This window comes from Somniosus microcephalus, unplaced genomic scaffold (genome assembly GCF_052327205.1).
Source record: "Somniosus microcephalus isolate GS21.2 unplaced genomic scaffold, FLI_Smic_1.0 unresolved_chr5, whole genome shotgun sequence".
Lineage (NCBI taxonomy): Eukaryota > Metazoa > Chordata > Chondrichthyes > Squaliformes > Somniosidae > Somniosus > Somniosus microcephalus.
Genome location: NW_028225183.1, coordinates 19,578,147 through 19,588,890, shown reverse-complemented (window position 1 = coordinate 19,588,890; position 10,744 = coordinate 19,578,147). Strand labels below are relative to the sequence as shown.

General features: G+C 44.2%; 1 pseudogene; it reads right to left on the bottom strand.

Moving 5' to 3' along the window:
- Window positions 1-9,057: 9,057 nt before the first annotated feature.
- On the bottom strand, window positions 9,058-10,106 carry LOC147087643 (uncharacterized; annotated as a pseudogene).
- Between the last annotated feature and the right edge of the window lie 638 nt (window positions 10,107-10,744).

Sequence of the window (10,744 nt, the reverse complement as noted above, 5' to 3'; positions counted from 1 at the left end):
AGGGCTGCACAGGCAGAAGGGAAATGGGTGACCATCAGGCAGAGCAGTAGAGGCAGGCAGGTAGTGCAGGGGACCCCTGTGGCCATCCCCCTCTGAAACCGGTATACCGATTTGGATACTGTTGAGGAGGATGACTTACCAGAGGAAGGCAGTAGCAGCCAACTTCCCGCCACCAGGGGTGCTTCTGCTGCTCAGGAAGGGAGGAAAAAGAGTGGGAGAGCAATAGTGGTAGGGGATTCTACCGAAAGGGGTACAGATAGGCGTTTCTGTGGCCGTAGACGTGACTCCAGGATGGTTTGGTGCCTCCCTGGTGCCAGGGTCAAAGATGTGACTGAACGGCTGCAGGGCATTCTGAAGAGGGAGGGTGAACAGTCAGAGGTCGTGGTTCACATTGGGACCAATGACATGGGTAGGAAGAGGGATGAGGTCCTGCAGCAAGATTAAAGAGCAGGACCTCAAAGTTTGTAATCTCTGGATTACTCCCGGTGCCACGTACTAGTGAGTATAAGAATAGGAGGATAGAGCAGATGAATGCGTGGCTAAAATGTTTGTGCAGGAGGGAGGGCTTTAGTTTCCTGGATCACTGGGCATGCTTCTGGAGAAGTTGGGACTTGTACAATTCGGACGGGTTGCACCTGAACCAGAGTGGGACAAATATCCTTGCGGGGCGGTTTGTTAGTACTGTTTGGGGGGGTTCAATCTAAAATGGAAGGGGTTTGGGAACCTGAGCAGGGAGACAGAGGAAACGGAAACAGGGATAAAAGCAAAAGAAATGAAGGAGAAAAACAAAAGTGGCAGTCAGAGAAATCAACGGTCTAAATCAAACGTGGCCACAGTAAATAATAATTCTAATAGGTCTAAGAACGTTAAAAAAACAAGCCTGAAGACTTTGTGCCTTAATGCGAGGAGCATTTGTAATAAGGTGGACGAATTGGCTGCGCAAATAGAAGTAAACGAATATGATTTGGTTGGGATTACGGAAACGTGGCTCAAGGATGGCCAAGACTGGGAACTCAACATCCAGGGGTATTCGATATTCAGAAAAGATAGGCAAAAAGGAAAGGGAGGTGGGGTAGCATTACTGGTTAAAGAAGTGATTAATACAATTGTAATGAAGGATATTAGCTCTGATGATGTGGAATCTGTATGTGTAGAATTGAGAAATACGAAGGGGATAAAAACATTAGTGGGAGTGGTATGTAGACCTCCCAACAGTAAGGCGGAGGTTGGGAATGGCATTAAAAGGGAAATTAAAGAGGCGTGCAATAAGGGCACAGCAGTAATCATGGGTGACTTTAATCTACATATAGATTGGGCCAACCAAATTAGTAACAATACTGTGGAGGAGGAATTGCTGGCGTGTTTACGGGAGGGTTTCCCAAACCAATATGTCGAGGAACAAACCAGAGATCAGGCCATCTTAGACTGGGTATTATGTGACGAAAAAGGACTAATTAGCAATCTTGTTGTACGAGGCCCCTTGGGTCTGAGCGATCATAATATGATCGAATTCTTCATTAAGATGGAGAATGAAGTCGTTGACTCAGAGACTAGGGTCCACAATTTAAATAAAGGAAACTACGATGGTCTGAGGAGCGAGTTGGGTAGGATTGTTTGGGGAATGGCACTCAAAGGGTTGACGGTGGATAGGCAATGGCAAACATTCAAAGACCGAATGGATGAGCTACAGAATTTGTTCATCCCAGTTTGGCATAAAAATAAAACAAAAAAGGTGACTCAACCGTGGCTAACAAGGGAACTTAGGGATAGCATAAGATCCAAGGAGACGACATATAAATTGGCCAGAAAAAGCAATAATCCTGAGGATTGGGAGCAGTTTATGATTCAACAAAGGAGGACAAAGGGATTAATTAAGAAAGGGAAAATAGAATATGAGAGTAAGCTTGCAGGGAACATAAAAACTGACTGTTAAAGCTTTTATAGATATGTGAAGAGAAAAAGATTGGTGAAGTCAAGCGTAGGCCCTTTACAGTCAGAATTAGGGGAATTTATAATGGGAAACAAAGAAATGGCAGACCAACTAAATTCATACTTTGGTTCTGTCTTCACAAAGTAGGACACAAATAACCTCCCAGTGATGCCGGGGAACATAGGGCCTGATGAAAGGGTGGAACTGAAAGAAATCAGTATTAGTAGGGAAATGGTGTTAGGAAAATTGATGGGACTAAAGGCTGATAAATCCCCAGGGCCTGATAATCTACATCCCAGGGTACTTAAGGAAGTGGCCCTAGAAATAGTAAATGCATTGATGGTCATCTTCCAGAACTCGATAGACTCTGGAACAGTACCCATGGATTGGAGGGTAGCTAATGTTACCCCACTATTCAAAAAAGGTGGTCGAGAAAAAGCGGGGAATTATAGACCGGTAAGCCAGACATCAGTAGTGGGGAAAATGCTAGAATCTATTATAAAAGATGCAGAGCACTTGGTAAGCAGTGACAGGATCGGACAAAGTCAACATGGATTTACAAAAGATAAATCATGCTTGACTAATCGACTGGAATTTTTTGAGGATGTAACTGGTAAAATAGATAAGGGAGAACCAGTGGATGTGGTGTATTTCTACTTTCAGAAGGCTTTCGATAAAGTCCCACATAAGAGATTAGAGTGCAATATTAAGGCACATGGGATTGGGGGCAAGGTATTGACTTGGATAGAGAACTGGTTGGTGGACAGAATGCAAAGAGTTGGAATAAATGGTTCGTGTTCCGAGTGGCAGGCAGTGCCTAGTGGGGTACCGCAAGGATCGGTCCTAGGACCCCAGCTGTTCACAATATATATTAATGATCTGGACGAGGGAATTGGATGTAATATCTCCGAATTTGCAGATGACACAAAGCTGGGTGGGAGGGTAAGCTGTGAGGAGGATGTCGTGAAACTCCAGTACGATTTGGACAGATTGGGTGATTGGGCAGAAACATGGCAAATGCACTATAATGTGGATAAATGTGAGGTTATCCACTTTGGTGGCAAAAACAGGAAGGCAGATTATTATTTGAAAGGCAATAGATTGGGAGAAGGGGAAGTGCAAAGAGACCTGGGTGTTCTTGTGCACCAGCCGCTGAAGGTAAGCATGCAGGTGCAGCAGGCGGTTAAGAAGGCAAATGGTATGTTGACCTTTGTAGCAAGAGGGTTCGAGTACAGGAACAACGATGTCTTGCTACAGTTGTACAGTGCCTTGGTGAGACGGCACCTTGATTATTGTGTGCAGTTTTGGTCTCCTTACCTGAGGAAGGACGTTCTTGCCATGGAAGGAGTGCAGCGAAGATTCACCAGGCTGATACCTGGGATGGCAGGAATGATGTATGAGGAGAGATTGTGTCGATTGGGCTTATGCTCACTGGAGTTTAGAAGATTGAGAGGGGATCTCATCGAAACTTATAAAATTCTGCCAGGCCTGGACAGACTAGATGCAGGAAGGATGTTTATGATGGCCGGTGAGTCCAGAACCAGGGGTCACAGTCTAAGGATAAGGGGTAAGCCATTTAGGACTGAAATGAGGAGGAATTTCTTCGCCCAGAGAGTGGTGAACCTGTGGAAGTCTCTGCCACAGAGGACGGTGGAGGCCAGTTCATTAAATATATTCAAAAAAGAGTTCGATATATTTCATAAGGCTAAAGGGATCAAGGGATATGGGGAGAATGCAGAGACAGGGTACTGAATTTGGATAATCAGCCATGATCTCATTGAATGGCGGGGCAGGCTCGAAGGGCGGAATGGCCTACTCCTGCTCCTATCTTCTATATTTCTATGTTTCTATGTAACTGGTGGCCACGTGTACAGTAGCAATGCAGAACCGAATGGCCTTAGATTACTTATTAGCTAAAGAAGGAGGGTCGTGTGCTCTAATAGGACCATCATGTTGTACTAACATCCCAGATAACTCAGAGGAGATTGAAAATCTCGCCAATCACATACAGGAATCGGCTGGAAAATCTGAGACTCCCCCACATCCTCCTATTTTGATAACTGGGGATCAGGATGGTCAGGGACGTTGGGCGGTTCAGTGATACAAGGCATAATTGTTATTACGATATATTGTGTATCTTTACTGCTCCAGTGCCTCTGCACCAGAATGCGTAAAGCCGAAATTGGTGCAGTAAAAGAAGTTGAGCTTGAGGAAAGGCAGGTAGCGAAGTTAAGAATGGAAAACTCCCCCGCTTCTCCAAGGCAAATGGTATAAGATGTGATAGGAAGCCCTGAAATTCTGAGGGATTAATTGGGCATGGTAATTAAGGACCGGGCCGGCCAACCACAAGAAGGAGGGTGGCAGAAGGAGGGTGGCAGAAGGAAGGTGATGTTTGAGGATTGTTGAGTGATGACAGTCTCGAATTGGCACATCACGCACCCAACGTGGGAATGAGGGACAGGCCTGAGCGGAAAGCCTAAACCATTAGTGCAGGGTCTAAAGGGCCCCGGGAATGGCTACCCGAGAAGGAAAGCCCACACTAAAGGAAAGACAACCGTAAAGGAAAGCTGACCATAAAGGAAAGCCCACCATACTGCATGGAGAGGGAAGTCGGCCTCCCAATTGATAGGATATATACACATGTATAGCCTAAATTGGGAGAAGGCCAGGGAGTGCACGCTCTGGCAGACACCAGGAAGTGGAAGTACATGTTGACCTGTTTGGAGCAATTGTCCAAAGGTCAAAAGGGAGGACTGTAGTAAGATATTAACAAATTCGATTTAATAGGGCAAGACAAACCAGGATTCACTTGGAACACCAATATACAAAGTGGAGGGAATGGGATAATTCATGCTTTTGAGTTGGACAATAGAAGTCTGTAAAATTGTATAAACCCAGTTAAGTTTAAACAAGACTAAGGGTCAAATGCTGAGAGATTAAAACTGTCAAAACTACCCCTGGAAAGAGGGAGAGTTGTATGGGTTCAGCCAGGCGAGTCACACCTATGCACTTAAGGATCTGTTAGTGTGAAACCCAACAGGGTTCTATTCTTCAAAATAACTAAAGTGTTTTTGCCTTGTAGAAATAATTCAAGAGAGAGACAGAAAGTCTGCGGATTGCCCCCTTTGGAAAGATCTACTAACTTAGAGAAACACTTAAACAGGCCGAGCCATCTCACAACAGCAAATGGATGAATGTAAAGTAATAAAGATGAGGCCCAGGGTCATAAGAAAGTAACGGGACCAACTGATAACGAAATGTGAGATTTATAAGCGACTGGAAGAATGGAATGTCACGGTTTTATAATTACAATTTAGCTATAACTCTGTATATGCTAATAAGCTTATCCCTGCCTCTAGGGCAGGGCCTTAATTTTTGTTTACCTGTGTGGACTTTGAGAAGCTTGTTCGAGTTGGATTCAGACGTGTCTGAAAAGCTCTCCCTCAGGCCTCAGCAAACCGTTTTGACTTCAGTTAGTGGTCTGTCTTTCTTTCAACTAGCCAGTGACGTCGACTTTGTATGTCACTTAGTCCGCACTTTGGGGGCTTACATCAAAGGAAAAAATGGAAATAGTTGTTAAAGTAATTTTAATAAAGTGAGTGGCTAGAAAATCACCCCGGGCTATGGCAGGAAACATGCGTTATCGGCTTTGTAACACGTCATACCCGCCTGATGAATATCACAGCCCGAAATGATTTTCCAATAACTATCATTTTCTGAAAGTCATAATTACATACATACATTCATACACATACTGAAAGTAATATATACAGATATACATACATACTTACTTAAAAGAATATATTGCTGATGAAAAGCTTCTTTCTTAAAAATTTTGTAAATCTTACATTATTCATTTTAAACAGTCATTTTCACATTTAATAAACAAATCAAATTCAATTAAGCCTTACACACAGCAAGAGTTGCTCCTTTTACCTACATTACTCAATACCCGTTTTCAAAAAAAAATTAAAGTTGCGAACTTACCTCTGACTTTCCTAAAATAACTTTTCTCCCTTTCACAACCAAAAATGTGCCGTTCAGAAGCTCCACTGCTGAAAGAGTTCTTCCTCCTGAGCGTTACGGAGCTCTTGGGGGGCTTTACTCCTGCTTTTCAAATGTGTAAATGCTGGGGACTTACCCTCACTGCACCAATTCACAAAAACGCCAAGGTTCAATGCACACGCGCTGCCTCATACATCACACGCGTTCCACCTCTGAACCCCTGCTTTCAGGGGAACGGAAGTGCCGGTTTCCCGCGCATGTGATGTGCATGCAGAAAACCGGCACTTCCATCTGGCCCACGCATGAGTACCCCATGCGTACTCACCCGTGGAGACCCGAATTTCTGGGCCAACATGTTTCCATAACAGGAAATAAGTTTACACAACAGTAAAATCCTTTACAAACAGGACATTGATTGCACACGAAGGAACTCTTTTACACAACTCGAAACGTCTTCATTTAACAGGGAATTTCTTTACACAACAGAGAACATCGCTGCATAACAGGGAACATCTTTACACACCAGGAACACTTTTACACAACACGAAATATATTTACTCAACAGGGAGAACCTTTACACAGCAGGGGATTTCGTTGTAAAGCAGAGAACAAATTTACACAACAGGAAACATCCTTAAATAACAGGAAACATGTTTACACAACAGCCAACACCATTACACAACAGGGAACATCTTTACATAACAGGAAACATTTTTAAACAATAGGGAAAATCTTTACACAACAGGGAACACCTTTAACAACAGGGAACACGTTTACACTACAGTTAACATCTTTACATAACAGGGAATGTCTTCACACACCAGGAACCCTTTTGCAAAACAGGGAACATCTTTACACATCAGGGAACATCTTTACACAACAGGGAACACCTTTACACAACAGGAAAACCTTTACACAACAGTTAACAACTTTACATAACAGGGAATGCCTTCACACACCAGGAACCCTTTTCACACAACCGGGGAACATCTGGAGACAACAGCAAACACTTGACGAACAGTGAATTTCTTTATACAACAGACAACATAAAAACACAACACGGATCATATTTATTCAAAACATATGATGTTCATTTGGAATATGTGAATGAAGATGTGGAATAAAATCTGAACAGTTCTATCCTTAAACCTCTTTCCCCCTCGGCAGCCATGCGGAACCATGTCAGACTGTGACTGGGAGCTCAGATTTTCCGAAAGGAAAGCTGTGTGGTTAGAAGAGTATAGTTAAAGAAATGCAGTTTTAAACTTCACTCAGAATCAAGTGCGATTGCACCAAGACCCACATTCCTTCGTTGACTCAGCACTTTCACCGAGTGAGGAACATATTGTCACAAAAAGCAGGAACATTTGGCAAAAGAGAATGAGTTTGATTTTTCTTCCTCCAGTTGTTCCAGGGTAAGATCGACCAGGACCGCGTCTGGAGGGTAAAAGCAATGTTAAAATTCACAGAACGAGTGAATCCTTTATACGTTGTTTCCCAGAATACCTGCCCAGGAAGGAGGTCACTGAACTTCTAAACCTTTACCGTTGCAGGCAGAGCATCTGTCATTAGTTCATGGTTGCGCAAAATAATACCTAATTCAGGACAATTGTTTGATCTGGTGATTGCAGTGGAATCGGTCAGTTAGTTGAAGGTTTAGCGTTTCTGTGTAGCTTGATTTAGCGACACTTCCAATTGCTATTTTATTGCTGAAACAGTTGAACAATTGTTAGGACTGTTAAGCTTTTACTGCAGATAGAGAGAGCTTATATTCATATCATTAATAAATAATAGAAATTGCATTCTTCGTGAATTTAGCACAGTTTTATATCACAAACCTTTATAACTAGTACATACAGCGAGCTTATTGGATGTGTTTGGAAAACTGTGTTTGTTTAGCTCTGAATTGAAGTCTTAATTAACTGTTGTGCTTGAAGACACAAACGAAACATTTTATTGTCAATGTGAAGTATCACACAGTTAAATTGTGACTCTCGGACCCTTCCTTACCAATGGTGAGCAACCATGATCTTGATGCCGAATGAACAAAATGCAGGAGAGAGACAATAATTAAATGGGGGCACTGAGCTTGATGATTTCTGGAATTCTTTCATTTTTAAACAGCATGAAGCAGCGCTGAGACATATTTTAACGAAACAAGGCAACAAGTGGGTTCGACAGATCTGCACATAACACATCTCAAAATTTAGTGAGGAAAGGGTTTTCAGCAAAAATGTAATGACAGGTGAGAAGCGTCAGCCATTAAATGGACAGTATTCAGCTGCCCAGGTCATTAATTCATTAGTTCATTTATGTCTGTCTTTCTGTCCGCCTGTCTGCCTGACTGCCTATCACTCTGTATTTCTGTCTCTCACTACTTATTTGTCCCTCTATGTAACAGTCGCTCTGTCTATGCAAGAAAACTGTCACATAATTCACCGACGAGATTTGGCCAATTCAAATTTCTCTTGAAAATATATGCAAGTGAAGATGGGTTACAATTATTTGAAAGAAGTAATACTCAAAGAAAGCTTAAAAATCAGCTCCGTTCCACGAACTCCAGTGACAGGGCAACTGTCTACAAAACTCGAGAAACAATATCACATCCATAAGACAGGTAGACTGCAACAATTAAACTGCATTTGAGTAATTCCAAAAGTTAATGGCTTAAAAGCCAATTAATGGCTTAGAAGACAATTAAAAACATTTTTTTTTGCTGGAAATCACAGCAGGTCCGGCCGCATCTGTGCAGAGAGAACAAGCCAATGACGACTCGAGTCTGGATGACTCTACGTCAGGTGGGGTTACATGTGCGTGACATGAACCCAAGATCCCAGTTGAGGCCGTCCTCATGAGTGCTGAACTTGGCTATCAGTTTCTGCTTGACGATTTTGCGTTGTCCTTTGTCTCCAAGGCCGTGTTGGAGAATGTTTACCCGAAGGTCGGAAGCTGAATGTCCTTGACTGCTGAAGTGTTCCCCGACTGGGAGGGAACACTCTTGCCTGGCGATTGTTGTGCGGGGTCCATTCTTCCATTGTCGCAGTGTCTGAATGGTCTCGCTGATGTACCATGCTCCGGGGCATCCTTTCCTGCAACATATGAGGTATACAATGTTGGCCGAGTCACATGAGTGCGTACCATGTACCTGGTGGGTGGTGCCCTCACGTGTGATGATGGTATCTGTGTTTATGATCTGGCATGTCTTACAGAGGTTGCTGTGGCAGTGTTGTGTGGTGTCGTGGTCGCTGTTCTCCTGAAAGCTGGGTAATTTGCTGTGAACGATGGTCTGTTTGAGGTTAGGCGGCTGTTTGAAGGCGTGTAGTCGAGGCGTGGGTTAGGCCTTAGCGAGGTGTTCATCGTCATCGATGACATGTAGAAGGCTGCGAAGAACATGGCGTAGTTACCCCACTCGGGGGAAATACTGGATGACGAAGGGTACTCGGTTGGTTGTGCCCCGTGTTTGTCTTCTGAGGAGGTCGATACGATTTTTTGCTGTGGCCCTTCGGAACTGTCGATCGACGAGTCGAGCATCATATCCCATTCTCACGATGGTGTCTTTCAGCGTCTGTAGGTGTCCATCGCGTTCCTCCTCGTCTGAGCAGATCCTGTGTATTCACAGGGCTTATCCATAGGGGATGGCTTCTTTAACGTCGTTAGGGTGGAAGCTGGAGAAGTGGAGCATCATGCGGTTTTCCATGGGCTTGCAGTAGAGTGAAGTGCTGAGGTGCCCGTCTTTGATTGAGATTCATGTGTCCAAGAAAGAATCCGATTCTGAGGAGTAGTCCATGGTGAGTTTGATGGTGGGTTGGAACTTGTTGATGTTATCATGTAGTCTTTTCAGTGATTCTTCGCCGTGGGTCCATACGAAGAAAATGTCATCGATGTATCTGGTGTATAGCATTGGTTGGAGGTCCTGTGCAGCGAAGAAGTCTTGCTCGAACTTGTGCATGAAGATGTTGGCATATTGGGGTGCGAATTTGGTCCCCATGGCTGTTCTGTGTGTTTGGTTAAAGAACTGGTTGTCGAAGGTGAAGATATTGTGGTCAAGAATGAAGTGGATGAGTTGCAGGATGGCCTCTGGAGATTGGCTGTTGTTGGTGTTGAGTGCTGAGGCTGTCGCAGTGATGCCGTCATCGTGGGGGACACTGGTGTAGAGAGTCTAGACATTCATCATGGCGAGGAGTGTTCCTGGTTCAACTGGTCCGTGGGTGCTGAGTTTCTGTAAGAGGTCTGTGGTGTCGTGATAGAAGCTGGAGGTTACCTGTATGATGGTTTTCAGGATGCCCTCGACGTATGCAGAGAGGTTCTCACACAGGGTTCCGTTGCCTGATACGATAGGACGTCCGGGTGTGTTGGCTTTGTGCATCTTTGGGAGGCAGTAGAAAACTCCCACACGGGGAGTACGTGGGGTGAGAGCGTGTAGGATGCTTTGAAGGTCTAGATCAAAGGTCTTGATCAGTCTGTTGAGTTGGCAGGTGTGTTCTTTGGTCGGATCTGTGGGTAACTGTCTGTAGTGTTCCTGGTTGTCCAGCTGTCGGTATGCTTCTTTGCATTAGTCCATTCTGTTCTGTATGACAATGGCTCCTCCTTTGTCTGCTGGTTTGATGACGCTGTTGCCGTTGGTCTTGAGAGCGTGGATGGCGTTGCGTTGTGGTCGATTGACATTCTGGACTATCTTGTGTGTGCGGCTGAAGAATCTGGCATTGATGCATCTTCTGACAGCTTGAGCATACATGTCCGGAGGGGTCGAATTTTACTCTTTCTTCTTCGGTTGCTGCACTGCGGATCCCTCTGTCTGATGTTCTGGAT